Source organism: Myotis lucifugus, unplaced genomic scaffold, assembly GCF_000147115.1.
Source record: "Myotis lucifugus unplaced genomic scaffold, Myoluc2.0 scaffold_635, whole genome shotgun sequence".
Classification (NCBI taxonomy): Eukaryota; Metazoa; Chordata; class Mammalia; order Chiroptera; family Vespertilionidae; genus Myotis; species Myotis lucifugus.
This window is the reverse complement of record NW_005871683.1, coordinates 80,223-103,457: the sequence shown is the minus strand read 5'-3', so window position 1 is coordinate 103,457 and position 23,235 is coordinate 80,223. Positions and strand designations below refer to the sequence as shown.

General features: G+C 48.0%; 2 long non-coding RNA genes across 2 annotated transcripts; both read right to left on the bottom strand.

Moving 5' to 3' along the window:
- Nucleotides 1-13,901: 13,901 nt before the first annotated feature.
- LOC111823722 lies at nt 13,902-15,075 on the bottom strand. The gene is made up of 2 exons (XR_002826796.1): nt 14,354-15,075; nt 13,902-14,170 (listed from the first exon to the last, which is right to left on the bottom strand). It is a non-coding gene; the product is annotated as an uncharacterized LOC111823722 (long non-coding RNA).
- Nucleotides 15,076-16,275: 1,200 nt separating this feature from the next.
- Nucleotides 16,276-22,113, bottom strand: LOC106694792. Its single transcript, XR_002826797.1, has 3 exons — nt 21,448-22,113; nt 16,887-17,230; nt 16,276-16,774 (listed from the first exon to the last, which is right to left on the bottom strand). It is a non-coding gene; the product is annotated as an uncharacterized LOC106694792 (long non-coding RNA).
- Between the last annotated feature and the right edge of the window lie 1,122 nt (nt 22,114-23,235).

Here is a 23,235-nt window from a genome sequence, read left to right as displayed (position 1 = left end):
CTTAAACCTGTTCTTTTGGAATAAGGCATGTCCTATATGACACCCAAGCAAATAGTAACAATAGTCACACATTTTTAAAACTATGGTACCAGGAAGAACTCAAAAAGGAATTGGCAGGACTTGACTTGGTCGGCATTCTGTTTTTGGCTAAGCACCGTGGCATTCTAAGCCATTGGAACAATTGGTTCTAGGCTTAGGCAGTTATAGTAATTGTTGTATTACCACTGATGATTGGTTTTCGGCTCTTGTTCTTTCTTTTTTTCTCCTCTTTCTCTTCAGGAACTATTTCATGTTTCCTTAACATGATAAAAAAAATCCCCCCTGCCGTAACCGGTTTGGCTCAGTGGATAGAGCGTCGGCCTGCGGACTGAAGGGTCCCGGGTTCGATTCCGGTCAAGGGCATGTACCTGGGTTGCGGGCACATCCCCAGTGGGGGGCGTGCAGGAGGCAGCTGATCGATGTTTCTCTCTCATCGATGTTTCTAACTCTCTATCTTTCTCCCTTCCTCTCTGTAAAAAATCAATAAAATATATTTAAAAAAAAATTCCCCCTAATGTCCTCAGAACTAGGGTCTCTCAAGGTTGGGTTTTGCCCTGGCTGGGGTAGCTCAGCTGGTTAGAGCGTTGTCCTAATACGCCAAGGTTGTGGGTTCCATCCCGGGTCAGGGCACATACAAGAATCAACCAATGAATGCATAACTAAGTAGAACAAAAAATCAATGTTTCTCTCTTTCTCCCTTCCTCTCTTTCTCAAACCAATTTTTTTAAAAAAAGAAAAGTTTGGGTTTTTTGGCTGCCCTTGGCCCTCGCTTGGCGAGTCTTTGTTAAATTTTTCACTGGTCACTTGTGTAGGGCTCAAGTGCCCCATGGAAAAGGGTTGATGTGACAAGAAACTACAGGATACATGGCGATGAGCTGCCCAGAATACAGTTCAAGGGAGCTGTGTCACCCAGCAGAGTACCCTGGCCACTTGGACATCCTATCCTGCACCCTCTCCTTGTTGTCCATTTCTAAGGGCCATATTCGGAACAAGTGCACAGTGAAGTAGGCAGATGCCCAACAGATGGGCCTATTGAGGATTAGGGCAACCTTGGCATCACTGTTTCACTGGTGCCCAGTATGGTGCCTACACATGGTAGAAGTTGAATAAATATTTGTTGAATAAAATTATAGTAAGTGGTATTTATTGGTCATAATAGTAAATTGAATATAAGTGTTTCATTCCCATTGACTACCTGTTTCAGTCCCTCTCTTCCTGGTTGTCTGTGTGTCTCTCCCTTTCCTGTGACCTTGATTAGAAGGATGGAAAGGGACTCAGTCTGGGGGACTCTCATTTTTTAAAAATATGTTTTTATTCATTTGAGAGAGAGAGAGAGAGAGAGAGAGAGAGAGAAACATCGATGAGAGAGAAACATTGATTGCCTGTCTTCTGCATGCCCCCTACTGGGGATCTAGTCTGCAACCTGGGTATGTGCCCTGACCAGGAATCGAACCGGCGACCTTTTGGTGCACGGGATGAAATGTTCCACCAACTGAGCCACACTGGCCAGGACTCAGGGACTCTCATTTGCAGCTCCTCTGTTGCCCAGAGCAAAATGTTTGTCAAGACAGGGAAGAAGGAGGGTGCAATGAGAATAGAATTTTTCAGGGAGGCCCTGTCTGGGGGACAGGGACACGGTTCCTCTGGGCACACTCTGGTGTGACATGGCCATGGTCTTAACAGTTATTGCTTAGAATTTCTTCAGGAGAGTCTAGTCACTAAACAGGCCTGTGGTATCTTCTGGACGAGGACAATCTAGTTCTTCTTCTTCTTTTTTTTTTAATATTTTTTTATTGATTTCCGAGAGGAAGGGAGAGGGAGAGAGAGATAGAAACATCAATGATGAGAAAGATTCATTGATTGGCTGCCTCCTGTACGCCCCTTACTGGGGATCGAGCCCGCAACCCCAGCATGTGCCCTTGACTAGAATTGAACCCGGGACCCTTCAGTATGCAGGCCGACCTCTATCCCCTGAGCCAAACCAGCTGGGGCGACAATCTAGTTCTTTGGTGTGACCCAGTTCTATTTTCAGATATTGTGCTGGGTGTTGGGTTGTTCCTGTCCATCTGAAAACTTATGCCTTTCAGTTCTCAGAAAATTTTCTTTTTCTTTTTTTTAATATTTTATTGACTTTTTACAGAGAGGAAGGGAGAGAGATAGAGAGTTAGAAACATCGATGAGAGAGAAACATCGATCAGCTGCCTCCTGCACATCTCCTACTGGGGATGTGCCCGTAACCCAGGTACATGCCCTTGACTGGAATCGAACCTGGGAACTTTCAGTCTGCAGGCCGACGCTCTATCCACTGAGCCAAACCGGTTAGGGCTCAGAAAATTTTCTTGAATTATTTCTTTGATGACTTTCTCCCCTCAGTGTTTTCTTATTCTTCCTTTATGGAACTCTTGTCATTTGAATATTAGACATTCTGGAATGATCCTTTTTCTTGTCTCCACACTCCAGTTTCCCTCCTTTCTGTTAGTTTGCTCCACTTTCTGGGAAATTTCTTCATCCAGTCCACCTGTTTTGGCCCACCTTCCTCTTCACTTCCAGTAGAACCTCAAGCCATCAATTCCTGAGCCTCGTAGGACTTTGGGGGAGCCCATCACATAGCTTCTTGGCTTTTGCCCATCGCTGGTTTGGGGACTGGCTTTCTCAGATGTGCTGAGTTAGTTACCTCTTGTCCATCAGCTTTTCAGATTCTGAAATTTTATTACTACAATGACCTCTCCACTCTCTTTATATTCGTGAGTTTGTGCTTTAAAAAAAAAAACTATTATGTTGATTTATTGGAGTCTTGGGAGGAAGCAAAAGTAAATGCAGGGTTTCAGAAGGATGACGACAGCACAGGGCAGAGCCAGACAAGAGTGAATGGGTGGAGAGGGGACTTGAAACCTCAGCCTGGGAGGAGTGTGTGAGGCAACCAACGATGCTTTGCTGGAGAAAGAGAACATAGGAGGGGGGATGTAGAGAGCTGTCATGTGGGCACAGGATTCAGTTTGGATGATGCTGTCTAAGAGGCTAGCATTTGGAGTCATGGTAAAGAGTAGAGAGAGGAGGGTGGCCGTTGAAGATCTAGAAGTCCTTTCTCCTGAAAAGAATTGTGTGGAAAGGGCATGAGCTAGGCCAGAAGAGGCTGTCCTCCATGTCCCTGAAGGGTTAGACATTAAATTAAGTAACTTTTAAGAGCCTTTCCAGGCTTGTGATTCCATCTCAAGGTCAATGACTCATTCAGAGCGGGAAGGGCTAAACATGCGATTTAGAATCACCTTCCTCGCTTTTTTTCAGAGGAAGGAATTGAGAGCCAGCTGATGAGGGCCTGAGCAAGTTCTCTAGCCAAACCTGCTGACTCCCCACCTAGCATTCCTCTGGTCTTCTACAGGAGCCTTTCATTGTCCAAACTGCTTTAAAAAAATTTAAATTCTTTATTGTTTAAAGTATTACATGTCCAAACTGCTCTTAAAACACCCTGACACATCTGAGCATGTAGAATAATAGTCTCCCCACGGAGTGGAAGCAATTTTACACACCATGCCTTTGTGTTTGTAAGTGATAAAGACGTCCCCAGAATTTCCACATCTCCTGCACTTCTTGGTCTTCAGTGGACACCTCGCTTGCTGTCCTCAGGGCATGAGTGACACGGTGGGCCCACCAGCAGTTCTGTGACTACCTATCTTTTGCCATGTGATCCAGGGTGCATTTTGAGGGCTACACTCCGTGTTTTGTGACCGAGGTTTGAAAAGTCTGCCTCTCCTTAATATGAACCTCATGTATAGATAATATATGAAATCTAAACCTTACAGCAGGTTGCACATACCACCCCTCCCCGCCTTTGGACATTCGTATGGTCCCTGGGTCCTTGGGTCGTCTGTCTGCATTAATCACCAGATCTGGTCTTGATGGTTTCCGTCTAAGAACATCTCTGCCCCCCGCCCCTCCCTCTCTGACAGCATGGATTGGCCTGGTCCAGGAGCCCAACAATCAGAATTAAGAATTGGTGGAAGGCAAGGATCTCTGCAGGCAGATCCTTAAGGAGCAGGCTGTTGCCAAAGGTCAAAAAATGGGTCAGGAGTCCAGGGGGACGAGTCACAAGTTAAAGGGCAGGCAAAAGGACCCAAATCTAAGCAGACAAGGTCAGGCCCAGGGGCAAACACTGGGAACCTCTCTCTGGGGCAAATCAGGAAGTTCAGATCGCATGGACATGAGCTTGAAAGTCACTTGTCGCTGTGACCAGACCTGGTCAGAGAGGGGATCCGAGTCTTGGTGGATTCTGCTGACCCAATGAAAGCACAGCTTTGAGGATGTCATTCATCCTCCCTCCTCACTGACCACATAAGGACAAGAGTGCTTGGTGAGACTCATCGTGCTTTGCAATTAGAGAGCACTCCTGCCCCAAACACCAATTCATTCATTCCCTTCAACTTCCATTGGGGAAGACAATTTCATTCTTGGAAGAGCAATAAAGGGCAGTTACGAGTATAAATTCCGTGCTGCCGCTTTAGGAACCGGTGGGCCAAATTAGGATGCGAAACAGCTTTTCACGTCTGACCATCAGAAATGAGCCACCACCCTCATCGGGGGTCCTGCTCCGTCTTCTCCTTGCTCTTCTGCTGCAGGTAAAGGTGGAAACACCCATCTTCCTGATTGGATGCGGGCCAGGAGGTGACGATGGAGAATAATATTCGGTGGGGAACAGGTCTCTGCAGTGACTAAACACCAGTGTCTTCCTGGGCGGAGGGTGACCGTGGACAAAGTGCCCTGTAACCCACCACCAGGCCGCTGAGTCACCCAGTTCGAAATGACAGGCTGCCATGAAAGTAAATCACACAGTGATGAACGGAGGCCAGAAGAGAACGACCAACCTTCTGCTTTAGCAACCTTTTCATGTTCCTCGCTGAGGCTCGTTGTATTTTTAGGAAGTATAATTGTCCCTCTGGAGCAGAGCAGGAGTTTCTTTTCTTACATTTTTGGCAAGACTTGGACACAATAACCTTCTCCTAGGAGCCTTCCTGATTCTCTTTGAAATGAGGGGGTGGGGGCGGGGCGGGTTGGAAGAAAACTTCTAGAGGTTATTTAACTCAACTCTCCTGCGTAACAGCTTCACTTGAAGCCCGAACTATTTCAGGAAACGGAATTACTTTTCTTTAAAGGCGCTCCCAAAAGAACGTCTCACACCCATTTGAGACACTCAGGCAAGTCCTCAAGGACTGGGTTTCTGCTCGGTTCATCCCCTTGTTTCTTGCGTCTATAAAGGACTAAGCCCTATGATGATCTGCAGACCCGTTGGTTTGAAATGATTCAATGAATTCTTTTTTTTTTAAATATATTTTATTGATTTTTTACAGAGAGGAGGGAACAGGGATAGAGAGTTAGAAACATCGATGAGAGAGAAACATCGATCAGCTGCCTCCTGCACACCCCCCACTGGGGATGTGCCCGCAACCAAGGTACATGCTCTTGACCGGAATCGAACTTGGGACCCTTGAGTCCGCAGGCCGATGCTCTATCCACTGAGCCAAACCGGTTAGGGCGATTCAATGAATTCTTAAAGGGGCAGCGACAGGCTGTACTGCTCAACCCGACTCAGATTCTCCTTGGCGCTCATCCGAATATGTGGAGTAAACACCTTTAAAGCCAGCACTCGGGCATTGGACAACCATGCATGGCAGGAACAGATGAGGGAACCGAGCTACAGAGAGCTCTGGGGTCCTATTACACAAACTTGCTTTTGCAGCAAAAAATGATGCTTTTTCTCTGGGTCAAGATTTGTCCAGCCCTGGCCACATAGCTCAGTTGGTTAGCTGCTCACTGTCCTATACCCACAAATGTAAAATAATTATGTCTGTTTGTTTTACTTTTTATCCAATCCCAGAGGTTTCCCCGCGTTGCTTTCTCCCACCTCCCTAATCTATCACCAATGTATTTCTTGTAACCCCTTGCGCCTCCTCCTTTGACTGTAATGTATAAAACAAGGTGTTAAGCCAAAACCAGTTTGGCTCAGTGGATAGAGCGTCGGCCTGCGGACTGAAAGGTCCCATGTTCGATTCCGGTCAAGGGCATGTACCTGGGTTGCGGGCACATCCCCAGTGGGAGATGTGCAGGAGGCAGCTGATCGATGTTTCTCTCCCATCAATGTTTCTAACTATCTATCTCTCTCCCTCTCTGTAAAAAATCAATAAAATATATTTAAAAAAAAACACAACAAGGTGTTAAAACCACCATCCTGTAGAGCATTTTCTCCATCCATTGAGATTTTGCTTCCCAGCAATTGTCGTCAGTTTGGCTCAAATGTATGCAAAAAATTCTCCCAGGTTTGGATGTTTCTTCAGTTGATATACTGCTCACAGTGAAGACACGCTCAGGCAACAGACCACGGGTATTTGTGGAGAGGAATTAGCTGTGAATTTGACTCTTGGATCAGATACCTAACACTTTAGATCAGTGATGGCGAACCTATGACACGCGTGTCAGAGGTGACACACGAACTCATTTTTTTGGTTGATTTTTCTTTGTTAGATGGCATTTAAATATATAAAATAAATATCAAAAATATAAGTCTTTGTTTTACTATGGTTGCAGATATCAAAAAATTTCTATATGTGACACGGCACCAGAGTTAAGTTAGGGTTTTTCAAAATGCTGACACGCCGAGCTCAAAAGGTTCGCCATCACTGCTTTAGGTTGTATGAGAGAGGAAGGCCTCACAGAACACAGAACAGGAGCCTAGTGAAACAGCATTTCCCCCGCCCCCGTGTAACTGGGGCCTTTCTAGTCAGGTTCACCCTGGATCCGCCCGCTTCTCTTTCTCAGATTTCATCCCTTCTGCTTCCCTAGCACTTACACAATAGGCTCTCCTCAGAGCTACTCTTTTCAAAAGATTTGGCTCAGAATCCATTGTGTTCACGTGGTTTCTTTATTCTGTTCTGTCCCGGGGTTGTCTGTTTATCTATGTATATAAAAGGCTAATATGCAAAGTGTCCCCTCAGGAGTTCGACCGGGAGAATGGGAGTTGGATTGTTCACTATGATATGCGCTGACCACCAGGGGGTGGCGCGGAACATGGCAGGCATCAGCAGCGGGGCAGCTGAGGGAGCGAGGGAAGGAGGAGGTGGGGAGGCAGAGAGGCGGGGAATCTGATCAGCCCTGATCACCGGCCAGGGCTAGGGACCCTACCCGTGCATGAATTTCGTGCACCGTGTTTATATAGGGTGTCCCAAAATTCACGCAAGATGTTCAATTGAATTGAATTGCAAATCTTGCGTGAATTTTGGGACACCCTATATAAACTTTATATATATATATATTGATTTCGGAGATGAAGAGAGAGAAATAGAAACATCAATGAGGAGAGAGAATCACTGATTGGCTGCTTCCTGCCCCCTAATGAGGACTGAGCTGGCAACCAGAGCATGTGCCCTGACCAGACTAGAACTGTGACCTCCTGGTTCATAGGTCGATGCTTAACCACCGAGCCACACTGGCTGGGCTATATCAACTTTTTGACTCCAGTATCCTTATATAATTTTTCTATTCTCTTTCTCATATCCCTGGATTTAGGCAGAGATCTCCTCTTTGATCCTTTAGTTGTATGTTCTCAATTCACCTTATTTTAAAATGTAAAAGTCACATACAGCTAGCGGCTACCATATAACCCAGCACAGCCCTAGACAATAGGTAGTAAGCCGCTCTACTAAGGATGACACCTGCCTAGTTACATTGCATCAGCATTTTTTAAGTCAACATCTTATTGCACTGAGATTTTTAAAAATAGCACTAAAGGCAGCAGACTTCTGCCCCACCTTTTAGTCTCATTCCCCCAAAGCATCCACTTTTACTTCATGTAAACATTCCTTCTGGATATTTTTCTCCGTTTATCAACAATATGCTAGCCCGGGCCGGGCAGCTCAGTTGGTTAGAGTGTCGACCCCATACGGTCCACATTCAGGGTTAGCCCTGTGCTGGTGAGTATAACCTTATCGAGCTGAAGGCTTGTGCCTGTTACTAGGTACGTGTTTTGCTGTGTAGGGCATGTTGAACCGTGTCTGCAGGTCCCGTGCGGAGGCCTGTCTCCAGTCTGTGATGGTTGTACCAGAGGTGCTGGCCATCGGATGTATGCGTCTTATTTCTCAGAGCTCCTTCCCGGCAGGGACTCTTCCCCACTGTGGCCCAGTGCCTGTCACTCACTAAGTACGTGGGGCATGTTCACCTCGTGAGAGAAAGATCTCTTCCTGACCGTGGGGAGCCCCCAGTGAAGCCGTCTCCCTGGGTTCGGGACCCTTGCCATGTGTGACCTGGTGCTTCGGTCTCTGTGGCCAAACATGACCTTGTAAAGGGGCATTTTTTGACCTTGTGGATCAACATTCAAGAACTGCTTCCAACGCACCCTGGCTTCTGGCCTGCAGGAGCCTGTGGGCTGGTTGTGATGACTGATGTGATATCTGATGTGCTTATAAGTATGTCTGCCTGGTACCCTCTCCATCCAGGTGTGTGCCTTCTTCCCACCAGGACTCTCCTATCCCCAAAGACCAGAGTCCACCCAAGAGCCACGGTTCCGTGGTTAAGTAGCACAGTAGTGAAGAGCATTGATGCTGGAGTCAGACAGACCTGATTTGAAATCCTGGCTTGTCCGTGGAGCAGTTCTGTGACCTTGTGAAATGTATTTACCCTCTCTGTGCCTCAGTTTCTTCATTTGTAAAAATGGTATAGTAATAGTACCTGTCTCATAAGATTGTTATGGGAATTAAATGTCCTAATACTATTAAAGGTTAGCTTGCCCGGCCAGTATGGTTCAGTTGGTTGAGCGTCGACCTCTGAACCAGGAGGTCACGGTTCAAGTCCCGGTCAGAGCACATGCCCGTGTTGTGGGCTCGATCCCCAGTGGGGGGCGTGCAGGAGGCAGCTGATCCATGATTCTCTCTCATCATTGGTGTTTCTATCTCTCTCTCCCTCTCCCTTCCTCTCTGAAATCAATAAAGGTTGGTTCAATGTTTCAGACACAAGCACTTATTACTCATCAACTATTATTATTTGTGAACAGAGAACAGCAAGCCGTCCCACGGACTGAGTGGGTGGAGTGCTGCAGGGTTGGTTAGGAGAACCCGTGAGGCAAATCAGTGCCTTCTTTCTGATAAGAGAATAACCTTGCCAGGCCCACATAGACAAACAATCTAATCCCCGTGACCGCTCAGCTTAAAACTGCAAGTGCCAGAGGGCTCCGTGTAAACTCTCCCCCTTCCTTGCATGAAAAATCCATCCCAAAATAGCAGTGGAGGACCTGACTCTTCAATGTTATTCTATTTTTGTGTTTTCTTTTTTAGAAGTAATTTCAAACTTACAGAAGAGTGACAAGAATAGGACGAAGAACTCCCACATCCCCTTGACCTCGATTTTAACATTTTGTCACATTTGTTTTATGACTTTATATATATTCACAGTATTTTTCTCCTAAACTATTTGCGCCTTTTTACTTCAAAAATACATGAGCAGCTATCTCCTAAGAACGAGGACAGTCTCTTGTATAACAACAGTTCAGTTATAAAATTCAGGAAATTCAGCCTTGATATAATAAATAGTATTATCTAATATACGGTCCATATTCAAATGTTGCTGCTTGTCTCAAGAATGCCCTTGAAATGACCCTTCAGTCTCCTTTCATCTGGAACAACTCCTCAGTCTTTCTTATCTTTCAGGACCTTGCCATTTGTAAGCACATAGACAAGTAGTTTTGTACAATGTCACTCAGTTTGGATTTGTCTTGTGTTTTCTCATGATTAGATTTGTGTTGTGCATTTTTGGCAAAGATAGCATCCTTCCTGGTGTGTTATACTACTGAGAAGCTCGTGTTGTCAGCTTGTCTCATTACTGGTGATGTTAACTCTTTTCTGCTGTTTTTTTAAATGTATATTTTTTTATTGATTTTAGAGAGGAAGGGAGAGAGATAGAAACATCAATGATGAGAATCATGGGTTGGCTGCCTCCTGCACACCCCCTATTGGGGATGGAGCCTGCAACCTGGGCATGTGTCATAACCGGGAATGGAACCGTGACCTCCTAGTTCATAGGTCAGTGCTCACCCGCTGAGTCACACCGGCTGGGCTGCTATGACCCATTTAATCTCATGACAAATAGATGAGGATCGGTCAGCTGAGTAACGAGGAAGCAGAAGTCAGCAGGAAGGGCAATCAGCAAAAACTAAGGGAGCCAGTGTCGGCATCCGGAAGTTTCTTTCCAGAGAACCTTCCTCACCTTTTCCATGTCAAATCAGGGCTTGTCACGTGGAGGGGGGCTGTCCTTTCAAGCAGACAGGCCTCTCTTGAAGGACACGAATAATAACAGTAACACAAATAGACGAGAAAGGAAATGCTGCTATTTTAGTTGCCCAGACATATCCCAAAGGATTATCAAGGGTTGGTTGAATGATGGGGATAGTGTTCTATAATGAATGAGCCATTCAAAAAAAAAAAAGGACAGTGACACAGAATGTGAGTTACCTTTGCGAATTTATCTTTTGATTGCTTGATAATAAAATATATTGCTGTGTTTCTGGAGAAGAATTAGAGAGCGTTCCCAGGGTAAAGGGATGGCTTTCCAGTCCTCGAGGACTGAGTCTTGATCATTCAAGATAAGTTACGTTTTCAGAGGAAAGATGATACTAAAGACATTATATTGATTGAGGGTGAGAAAAGGCGTGACTGAGGACCCTGGCAAACATGGAGAGGTAGTAAGAGGGTTTTCAGGAAATGGCAGTGATAAGCCAGGAGCCAGGTAAGATGCTTTTGGGTGCATGAAAAGCTTACCCAAAACGGCCAGCTACCTAGTTTTTCTTATTAGTAAGTCTCACCTCCAGGAATCAACGGAGCTGTAATGTTCAGATCCAGCCACCAGGTGGCATGTATTCCCTTGGGTGCGTGTGGCCCACGGCTAGCGGGCCGGTTGGACTGGCCTGGGAGCCAAAGGTGGGACATCAGTAATCCTACCCTAGGTATTCTTTCCTCTGCCAGTCCTGACCTAGTCCTGTGCCCACGGGTCCTCCTCCTTCGGCTGCAGTGCCTGCCAGAGGGGTGAACACTTCATTAGAAACTGTTCCTGCTCCTCGAAATGTATTTCCTCCCCTTAATAATGTCTCCACAGAGACTTTATAGAATTGTAACAAGCGTTTGACTACCATGTGGTGTTCCACTTTTATTCAGCGTTATGTCACATGTGTGACTTAATGTCGTCTACACCTGTATTTTAGAAAGGAAAATAATATTTCAGTGTGTTTCTCATGTTTCCATCATTAGAAATAGCATTGATATGAGAGCGTTAGGCCCCACAGTAGAAGGAAAGGGTCAAAGAAGGATTTTACGGCTCTTGGTCTATATTCCCACACAGACAGGTCCATCCGAACTCCAGCAGAATCCGCAGTCAGGTCCCCCTCCCCAGTGACCAGAATGCTGGGGCCTCCCGTCCGTGCCCTCGGGGGGAGAGCTGCCATCCTTTCTCATAGAGGGGCTTTCGGGCGACTGTGTCATTATTAGCAGAAGGCTGTCTCCTAGGCGTGGAATTTGGACAACAGAAGCATCACGGCTCTGGGCGGCCTTCTCTATGTCCCCCTAAAGCAGCGGTTCTCAACCTGTGGGTCGCGACCCCTTTGGCGGTCGAACGACCCTTTCACAGGGGTCGCCTAAGACCATCCTGCATATCAGATATTTACATGACGATTCATCACAGTAGCAACATGATAGTTATGAAGTAGCAACGAAAATAATTTTATGGTTGGGTCACCACATGAGGAACTGTATTTAAAGGGCCAGAAGGTTGAGAACCACTGCCCTAAAGCCTGGTGAACCACCCTTTGCCTCATTGGGGGGTATTTCTCCAGAGACAGGACTGTTTGACCAGGGACCCCAGAAGCAGGATCTTAGGCAGCATGTAAGTGCCACTGGCCTCCTTTCTCTCCCTGAACCCATTTTCCCTTCCCACACATCTCCTCTCGGACGGGGTCCTTTGTAGCTGGCTCCAGTTATCACTGACTGAAGTCACAATCGAGGGCTGTTTCTCTGGGCCTGGTCGGTGATGCAAGGCCAGCTTTCCCGAACGTGCAGGGCGGATTAGTGTCTCAGCTGATTTATGGAACCGGGAGTTCGGGAAGGGTTTCAGCTTCTCTGAATTTTTTCCAAGTTGACTAATCTGCTCTTTGTGTTGGGAAATCAGCATGAACCCTTTTCCCAGCAGCCTCGACGGCTCTCCTCTCCGCAGCTAGGAGAGGGGGTAAGCCGGGCTTATGAAACATTCTAGAGTCCACACCAACCCCCACCACACCTGGTATTCCCCTCCGACTTTTCACCCAGAGGGAGCAGGCAGCTTCGCCAGGGACATTTCTCTTGACCACTGCTTCCTTTGGGAGTCTTTAAAAAAAATTAAAAAAAATAAATATAAATATATATTGATTTCAGAGAGGAAGGGAGAGGGAGAGAGAGAGAGATAGAAACATCAATGATGAGAGAGAATCATTGATCAGCTGCCTCCTGCATGTCCCCTACTGGGGATCGAGCCTACAACCTGGGCATGTGCCCTTGACTGGAATCGAACCTGGGACCCTTCAGTCCACAGACTGACGCTCTATCCACTGAGCCAAACCGACTAAGGTAGAGTCTTTTGTTTTTAAATATATTTTATTGATTTTCTACAGAGAGGAAGGGAGAGGGATAGAGAGCCAGAAACATCGATGAGAGAGAAACATCGATCAGCTGCCTCCTGCACACCCCCCCACTGGGGATATGCCCACAACCAAGGTACATGCCCTTGATGGGAATCGAACCCGGGACCCTTCAGTCCCCAGGCTGATGCTCTATCCACTGAGCCAAACTGGTCAGGGCAAAGGCGGAGTCTTTAAAAATATACCAGCGTTGCCGTAGCTGGTTTGGCTCTGAGAGGAAAGAAAGGGAGAGATAGAAACATCAATGATGAGAGAGAATCAATCATTGATCGGCTGCCTCCTGCACACCCCCCACTGAGGATTGAGCCTGCAACCCGGGCAGGGAATCAAACCGTGACCTCCTGGTTCATAGGTCTATGCTCAACCACTGAGCCACGCCGGCCGGGCCCTTGTGACTCGTTAGCTCCGATCGCTCTGACCTTGCTCAGGGCTCCTGATGAATGTCCCCCAGCATGGCCCCATGTTGCAGGGCTGTGTGTATGGGTGAATGTTTCCCCTGAGGAAAACGTCAGAAAAACCACATGGTGGGGATCCCCAGTCAGTCCCACCACAAACCCTGCCCAGGCACCAGAGAGCGAGCCTGCCCTGGACATCAGAGCAGGTCTTTGAGGTGGAAATCCCCAGGGGATGGAGAGATACAGCCCAGAGTGAATGGATGCCTTCAGCGTCGTTGGCAGGTTGGCCCATGGATGAGGACCAGATACAATGAGTCATCTCAGGAAACAGAATACCTGGGTGGAGCTGGGAGGTCGTGTCCACTGTGCACACTAGTTCTAGAGTTCACTTACTAGCATTGATCCGAAATGATGGAGCAAAGCCATTTGCCTCTGATCTGGGAAATCCACATGGAAGCCCCATGTATCCAAGGATGAGGTGAGAGATTGAGGGGCGCTGACCCAAAGGGGAGAGTGCTGACTGGTCTCCGTGTGGCTGTCACATTTCAGCCCCCAAGCCCCCAGGCGGGTCGGGTGACAGAGTAGAAAGAGTGGGGTTTGGAATCCAGCAGCCCTGGGCTCGAAGGCCAGGCCTTCATACCTGGCACCAGATCACTGTCCCTTTTTTGAGTGGTTGGGTTTTTCCTCTGTAAAATGGACATCTAATTACCACTTGATGGAATTGTAAGATTTTAATAAAACAATATAAAAGTGCCCAGTAAGTCCCCGCACCTAATGAGGTCATTTTGGTTCTTCTTCTTCTTCTTTTTTTTTTTTTTAGGAGGAAAGACATTTGATAAGCCTTAAGGTTTCATCTTTGCTTCTGGCTATGAGAGTCTTGTTGTTGGCTGAATTCAGTTTCCTGCAGGTCCAGAAATGAAGGCTGTCTTCTTGCCGGCTGTTGGCTGGGGCTGCACTCGGGTCCTCCCACGTGGTCCCCAGATCTCAGCAACAGACAACCTGCCTTGTGTCAGACCCCCTTCCTCCTTTGGTGTCCATCCTGTAGGAGACGCATGCGATGAGCCTGGGCCCACCTGTGGTTGCTCCCAGAGGACCTCAGCATGCGGTTCTGCTACTGCCACTGGAAGCATCTGGGTTGCAGTCGTTTGCAGTGATAACACCTGCACCCGGAGGCCTGCCAGCCTTCGCCACAGCCCCTCAGTCCCTCTGTTGTGCAGGGTACCTGTGCTCCGAGGTCCAGGGAGGGAGCGGCTGGGTGATCTCGTTCCACGACCTTGACAACGGCATGGGTCCTGGTACAGGACATCCTCTCTCAGCCTTGGGCCATTTTGATCAATAGGAACCAGGCTCTGACTTCTTTCCCTTGTTCAGCGCGTGCCCGGTGGCCACTCCCTCACCGAGTCCTGTTCGCTCGCTTGCTCTTTCCTGAAAAGCATCCTTTCCTTCATTCCCACCTCTTTCCAGCTGCTGGTTCGAGAGCTGAGTCGGTCCTTTGGACCAAAGTCTCTCTCTCATGTTTCTCCGTGAGTGCTCACTTCACAAAGGTTAAAGTGCCCGACCCCCATGGCAACCCTGTGAAGTAAGGAAGGCAGGCATTCGTACCCGTTTAAAGACAAAAGCAGCTAAGGAGGCATCTGCGTGGGCTTGGAGAAAGCATGACACTGTGAAGGAATGGCAATCAAAGACCGAGGTAAGACAAGGGAGCCACGTTGCCTGGGGAATGAAGGCCTAACACAGACTGTCCGGGCCCTGGGCCTTTGTGTCAGGGGAGGCTTGGCCCCCGGAGACGTTCAGACTTTCCCAGGGGGTTTGCTCTGTGTAATCAACACCAAGAGCCGGTGGTCCTGAGTGAGGCGTGGGGCGACTCAGATGCTGTGTGAAAATGACGGAGCCCGACCAGCCAGCGTGGCTCAGGGGTTGAGCATCAACCTATGAACCGGGAGGTCAAGGTTCGGTTCCCGGTCCGGGTTGCAGGTTCCATCCCCAGTGAGGGGCGCGTGGAGGCAGCCGACCAATGATTCTCTCTCATCATTAGTATTTCTATCTCTCTCTCCTTCTCCTTTCCTTTCTGAAGTCAATAAAAATATAGGTATTTCAAAAAATAATGGTAGATACTCTTGTTAAATGCTTACTATGGGCCAGGTTGTGAACTAAATGTTTTACATACACTGTCTCCCTTAATTCTCACAGTAACCCGAGAGCTACATATTGGTTTCCTCATTTTACAGATGGGGAAACTGAGGCTCCCAGAGATTTAAGTAAATTGTCTAATGCCACGCAGGTGTGAAGTGGCAGGGATGGCCCTGGCCGGTTTGGCTCAGTGGATAGAGCATCAGTCTGCAGACCGAAGGGTCCCGGGTTCGATTCCAACCAAGAGCACATGTCCAGGTTTCGGACTCCATCCCCAGTGCGGGGTGTGCAGGAGGCAGCCGATCCATGATTCTCTCTCATCATGGATGTTTCTCTCTTTCTCCCTCTCCCTTCCCCTCTGAGATCAATAAAAAAAAAAAAAAATATATATATATATATATATATATATATATATATTTTTTTTTATTAAAGTGGCAGGGATGGCTTCCTGTGTGGTTCTGTGGGACACGGACTCCATGTTTTAGCCACTCTGCTTTATTTCCTTTCTGGGACTAACGTTCTTAGACACCAACCAGGCTTATTTCAGGGGAAGGGGTAGTGGATTCAGGCTGCCTCTAGTCAAAGGGGCTAGTTTCTCCCACTTATATCTGAGAAACACTTAGTAACACAGACTCAGAAGCTCTTTGACCTCTGGACAAATCAATCCATCGCTGCCCTGTAGTTCTTGGTACCCAAGAATGAACCCACTTGGGGAGGTTCTCTGCTACCTTATTGAGAATCCCTCCTATTTATTATTACCCTATACTTTTTAAAAAAATTTATTTTTATTTTTTTATATACTTTAATGATTTTTTTTACAGAGAGGAAGGGAGAGGGATAGAGAGTCAGAAACATCGATGAGAGAGAAACATCGATCAGCTGCTTCCTGCACACTCCCCACTGGGGATGTGCCCGCAACCAAGGTACATGCCCTTGACCAGAATCGAACCCGGGACCCTTGAGTCTGCAGGCCGAGCTCTATCCACTGAGCCAAACCGGTTAGGGTCATTTTTTTTTTTAAAGAACTTATTCTCAGACTGACTTCAGATTCCTGACTTAAGCTCCTAGCATTCTCTGGAAGAAGCCACTGACATTATCACAGCCCACCAAGATCTGCAGACATCTCTTGCCATCCTTAGATTCAACCAGTAGTGGTTCGCTGGTCCAGCTTACCACCTGGCTTCGTGTGCAGTTCAATTCTGCACATCTCACCAGCATCCTGCTCTCACAGGCTGTCTTCTCCGAATCCACGCATATGTCCCCAGAGATGACAGTGTCAACTTGCCTGCTGCTTCTGAGTGTGGCTGGGAGGCGCAGCCTCTCCCTCAACCGGGCCACCCAGGGGCAGCCAGGCTCCTTCTGGTTCAACAGGTTCTGTCAGTTACTCTCAACTCCATGTTGGATGCATGGGTGTCCTTGCCAGGGTTGCTCAGACCACAAGACGTACCGGGGCCCCACATCACCCTGTTATGGTGCATAACCCTCTTCATGGTCACCAAGGACTTCGGGTAGACTGGAATTTGAGGGGGAAGCCTATTGGTTAGTGGACACCTGTGTCCAAAATAGGAACCAGAGCTGACCACACCTCTCCCAGTCCTCATGCCATTCTAGACGCTGAAACCCACCCGGGCGTTTGAACGCATCAGCCTGTCCGAACGGCACACGTTGGCTGTGCAGCCTTCAGCACGCTAACGAAGGGGACAGACTTCGGCTGGGGAACCCGTAGGGTTGTAGCTGCTGCTGTTACTGCCACCAGGGTCGCTGCTCAGGTGTTTCTCCAAGTTTCCGTTCACTTATGGTTGGGAGCAGAAGAGGAGAGGGTAGACCTAGCGCAGCAAGGAGACCTGCCACTACTTTTCACTCTCAGTGACCTTCTTCGTTACTCCTCTCTCCAAGTCACGTTTCTTCATCAGTAAACCGAGACTATTCATAGCATCCATTTCTTCAGGTTGTTGTGAAGATTGTGTTGCTGTGGTTAATCCTCCCCAGAGGATAGTTTTTGTTTTTAGAGAGAATGGAAGGGAAGGGGAGAGACAGAGAGAGAAAAACATTAATGTGAGAGAGACATCGAATGGTTGCCTCCTGCACGTGCCCCAACCGGGGCCGGGGATCGAGCCTGCCACTGAGGTACGTGCCCTTGACCGGAATCGAACCCAAGACCCTTCAGTCCACAGGCCAACACTCTAACCACTGAACTAAACCGGCTAGGGCTGTTGTGAGGATTTAATTAGATATGATATGTTGTTTCAGGGTCTGGCATGGAACTGAGAATCAAAGGTAGTTCCTATTATGACTATTCAGGGAGCTTTTCTAATCTATTCATAAAAGCTCTGAGGAATAGAGCCTCAGTGGCTCATGATTCGTCTCGTTTGTAGAAGAGCTGCCTCTACAGATCTCAGAGTGGATGTGCCCCTCGCACCCCCACCCACGCAGGCAGAACCTACAAATCACACCCCAGAAACCACCTTCGTTGATGCCAACTCTCAGCAGGGGAGTTGAGCTAGAAGCTTCCTCCCAGCTGAGCCGGAGTATGACACTGCGTACCTGGACACAGAGCTCAGGAGGCCCAGCCCTTAAAGATGAGATGAAATTTCTCTGGGACAGGACTGTCCAGTTCAAGCCGGGCTGCCTGGAGTTAAAATGGGCTCGTTTGACCCAGCGAGGTGTCAGAACAACACGTCTCTCTCAGGTGCGCGCGTGGTGTTACGTTTCGCTGGTTTTCTGCCCTCCTTGTCTATGACAGCTTGCCTGGCAACCTGAGCCTGCCCCGCCCACTGTCTGGCCCTTTGCCACCTACCTTATGATCACTATCTCAATAGCAACTCCTGTCTGAACTACACCCTCGCCCATGCGCACCCAGTTTAATCACACCTGACCAGCCAACCCTGCACGGGGTCTCCTGCAGAACCTCCTGCCCAGACAGCTCCTGCCTGCTGCCCGATGCCCCTGGGGACCTCCAGGAGTGGGGGCCCTGTTGACTAAGCAGTTCTCTGCCGGTGCCCGTGAGAAGCTACAAGCATTTTTGACATGAAGCTTATCTGACCGCCTCATCTGAAGTATCAGAGCCGCCTTCCATCAGCCCACTGGGGATTTCGGTCTAAGATAAGAATGGAGAATGCATCATGGGTTGAGGTTAAGACCAGGGTGAGATGGAGCTGGGTTTGACACAGCGTGTGGGAGGCAAAGCTTTATTTGTCTCCCACAGGCCTGTCTTAGGGAAGCCTTTCTGCTCACAAGTCCTTCCTCTGTTTTGACTTTTGATTCCATACGCTCCCTTCTCTTTGGGTTTGGCTCGAGTGAATGTAAAAACACACTGGCTGGTGACAACATGCAGAACGGTCCCTGTTCCTTTAGGCCAAGCACGTCAAACTCAAAGGCTGACACGGGCCAGATAAACAAGGTGTAAGTGTCTGTGGGCCGCAAAAAAACAAAAGCTTCAGTTTTCATAGAAACGTAGGTTTATTTCAATAGAGACACGCTGAATACAAAGGGCAGAAATAAATGAGTCATCGTTAACATAAAATAATAGAACATCTTCATAAAAGTTAATATTTTTTTCTTGAACAGTAACTTACCAGACACTGAATAACTGCACAAACGAATAAGCATAACACAAATAAACCTATTTTTCTTGTTCTCCGAAAGCAAAATATTTCCTGTTGCGCACACCAAACAGGTCAGTTCAAGACTAATGACGTGGCAATCGGCTACTGAAATATCGGCAGCCAATCAATGATTTTCTCTCTCATCATTGATGTTTCTCTGTCTTTCTCCCTCTCCCTTCCTCTCTGAAATCAATAATATATATATATATATATATATATATATATATATATATATAATTTTTTTTTTTAAGCAAAAGGGACAGGAAAACGATGGTATGGCTGTCTCAGGAGGGGAATGTGGTAGCTGTGAAGACTGGAGGATAGTTAAGGGCTTGGAGGCAGTGTTAAGGAGGAACTTTAAGCAAGGGTATCTAGATCAGATATGTGAGAAACAGTGGTAGCTTGAACAAGGTAGTTGTGGTGATAGAAGGCAAGGAGTTTGAAAAAATATTTAAGACAGAAAGGACAGAGCTTGACTAGATGTTGGAGACGAAGGAGAAACAAAGTCAAGCACGACTCCTAGATTTCTGGCTTGAGAAAATGAATGAACCCTGTGCCAGTCACTGAGACAGGAAATGCTGGAAGAGGGCCAGGACTGGGAGAAGGGCTATGTATTTGGTTTTAGAGAAGTTGAGTCTGCAATACTTTGAGACAGCCAAGAGGCCTGTCAAGCAGGCAGTTGGATATGACAGGACATGGATGTCTAGCTGTTCAACAGGACTTTCTGTGATGGTGGAAACAGTCTCTATCTACATTGTCTAATCTTTTAGCCTCTACCCACGTGCGGCCAGTTACATGTCAATGGATTAAAATGAAATGCTTAGTTTCTCAGTCGCACAAGGCACGTTTCAAACGCTCAGTAGTTATACGTGGCTGGAGACTTTGCACGGGATGGTGCAGTTCCAGAGCCCAGGGAGGCCGTCTGGGTTGGAAACGTAAAAACTTGACCCCTGTGTAGATGACATTTAAGACTGGATAAGGCTGTCTAGGAAGACAGGGGATTGAGCCTTGAGGACTTTGAACACGTACAGGCTGGCGAGGAAGAGTGTCCTTCCACAGACACAGAGGTAGAACCATGAGAGCGTCATCCCAAATGTCAAGGGAAAAGAGTATCTTGGGAAGGAGGAAATGAGCAGCAGCGAAGCGCTACAGGAGGTCAAAGAAGACAAGGGTTGAACGAACATGGTGACTGCATCAGTGAAAGAAAGGTCACTGGTGACTTCACCAAGGGCTTTTTCCCACGGGGGGGGGGGGGGGGGGCGTGCAAGGCGGGGAAGGGATGGAGCCGAAAGGATGAGTAAGAGGGAGGTGAGGTAATGGGGAGAGGACTGACAGGAAGATAAGAACTCATTAGCTCCTGGTTTCAATAAAGCAGGGAATGGCTTCAACCAAATCAAAGTGCCATCAAGAGCCCAGATAGATGTCTTCAAACACTGGGTTTCTCCAATGTTGGGTCTTTTGTCATGAATATGGGGAGGTACACATATCTACTGCTCCTCCTTCCTACCCTAACTCTCTTGGAGAGCGAGTGTGAGCTAGACCAAGAGGGGGCTTGGAGGCCACGCTAACAGCATGGTGTGTGTCCTAACGGAAATAGAAAGACATGGAAAGCATTTCTTTTTTATTTTCTAAAAAACATTTTACTACCTAGAATTTAGAGTAAGCACAAGAAGACAGGAAAGTATAATAAACCACCATGCACTACTCATCGTCTGGCCCCGAAATGCTTCAGCCTTCAATCCTGCCCCATCCATATGCCCATCCACTTGGAATGGAGTCCTAAGCACAGGCTTGACTATGTTTCTGCTAAGATCATGCTTGCTGCTGGGTAGAGCAGGGGCCAGCAAACTTCCTCTTTAAAGGGCCAGACACTAAGTCTTTTAGGTTTTGCAGGCCATACAGTCCTCTCTACTCCAGCCACTCCACTCTGCTGCTATGGTGTGAAAGCAGCCGCAGCCAATAGGTACACAGTAAGACCGTGTTCCAGGAAGACAGGGCACAGACCAGAAGCAAGCAATGAATGCATACATAAGTGGAACAACAGCTGTGTTCTCTCGAGAGTCTAGAACAGTGCCTGGCAAAACACGGACACGCAAGAGTATTAGTAAAGAAGTCAGTGGGTTGGAGGTGGGGGGAATGAACGGCAGGAGTGAAGGCCCCCCATCCTCTCCTTCACTGGCTAAGGAAGGTGGGAGTTGACCTTCTGAAAGGGGAGAGGCACACCTGTGGGACATGGGGGGAAAGTTGGGAACTCAAACACCTGAACTCAAGCCAAACATATGTGCCTGGAGGGCGAGGTGAGGTCCAAAGAGAAGAGGGCTCCCCGCCCAGCTGGTGGTAATTTGGCTTCTCTTTCTTGGGGTTGATTACAGAATTATAGAGGAGGCTTGAGACAGACGAAGCAGGTGGAGCTTGGGAGAGCCTTTTGTGAATGGCACAGAATGTAAGGAATGAGGCCAAAGCTTAGGGTTTTTTTTGTTGTTTGTTTCCTGCTTCTATGATTGAGAGAGAGAGAGAGAGAGAGAGAGAGAGAGAGAGAGAGAGAGAGAGAGAGAGAACAAAACCCTCAACATAAACATACCTGCTATTTGGCAGCAGGGAATTCTCAATTGGCTGGAAGTGAGTTTCGGGACAGAATGCCAGCTGCTGTCCCTTCTTCCCTCTCCTTGGGCAGGTCACCTGTGAGACAAGCAGTAAAAAAAAAATAGAATGAAAAAAAAATTGAATGGGGCCACCTTATCCCAATTCCCCTCTCCTTGCTTCTATTTCTATCGGAATTGTTTTGTTCACAAGCCAGGGCTGTCAACGCTCATCGTGGATATGATTTACTATCGTGTGCGACTATTTCAGGGTTCAGGCAATAAAGAGGTACGATTTTCATTGTTGAGAACTAGAGGCAGCATGACCGATATCTAGGATTCTTTTTCTGGACGAATGTGGATGATACTTAGGTTGCTGAGATCTCCTTGTATGCACAAAAATAACGAAAACCAGTGGGATATGAAGCTGGTTTTTTGGTGCTAAACAGTCCCTTTATGAGCTGCAGGTTGCCAAGAAAATAAAAAAATAAAGGGGGGGTGGGGGTTCTTGCTTCCCACAAATGTGCCAAGTTTCAGGATGAGAGATTCTTTTATTTTTATTAAGATTCTCCAATTTAACAAGATCTCCTCTTCCCAGCCATTTGCTTCCCTCCTTATAACTCTACTTGGTAATTTATGTCATTATTCATACACTTAGCTATTGGTTTTATTGTCCACCCAAGTTTTCGTTTGGCTCATGAATGAATCTCCAGCACGCAGAATACCCAACAGAGGGTAGGTATTTGATGAATATTTATGGGACCAATGAAGGGATCGATTCCCTTTACTTAACCCAGGACAATTCTCTTAAAATAACAAGACTTTAGAGTTTTGGGGAACTTTGCATTCTAAATGAATTAGCTGTAGCTGAATATTTCCAGATATGTAGCTGGATGGTGCAGCCTGGAGTTGGATGGAGATTCTGGTTTGGGGTCTGTTAAGACTCGGAAAGAATGGTCCACCCTTGAAGGTAGATAAATCTAGGGGATTCCCTCCACCTTCTAGACTCTGAGGGAAGTGACCGTGAGCGAGCCTGCAGAGGGTTAGCAGAAGGAAAGCTGCTCAGGGGTTCGGGTTCCTGGCGGCGGTGCCAGAACCAGCTCTACTTCTCCGGGCTGAGCCACTGCCGTTCCCGGGCCCTGCTCCCCTCGGAGGAGGATGGTACAAACCCAAGGTATTCCCGAGCAGCAGAAAAGCTCCTTGGAATGCTGCTTTGCACATTTTTAACCTTTATTTATTCATTTTTATTGTGGTTAAGTATACACATTCCATTCGAGTCATTTTCTTAAGCGTACTTTTTGCAAATGACACAAAGTCGCACGGGAGTTTGAATTTGGGCCGCGGCCAGTGAGATGAAAGGCGGAGAGCTCCTTCCCCCCCTCCTAACCCCCTACCCCCCAGGACCTCCCGGCACGTGCTGCCGGCCGAGCCTCCGCCGCCGATCTCCATCTTGCTGGACCGGGCGGTCCTCGTGGCCTCCGGGAAGCGCGGCCGTCCAGGGGGCCGACAGGTCCTCCCGCGAGGGGCCCAGGCGCCGAGGCTGGGCCCGGGGATCCCCAAGGCCAAGGGCCCCCCCCTGCACTGTTGGGAGGTGCCAGGGAGGTGCCGGCCCGCTGCTCTTCGGGGGTCTTTCTTACCAGCCCATCTTCCGGGGCGCCGCCCCCCAAGCCCCGACATCCCGGGGAGGTGCGCGCTCTGGTCGCTCCGCCGCGCGCCCCCGACGCACGTCCCGCGCCGCAAAGAGAAGGAAAGGGCGCCTCCCCCCGAGCGCGCGCGCGCCCGCCGCCCTC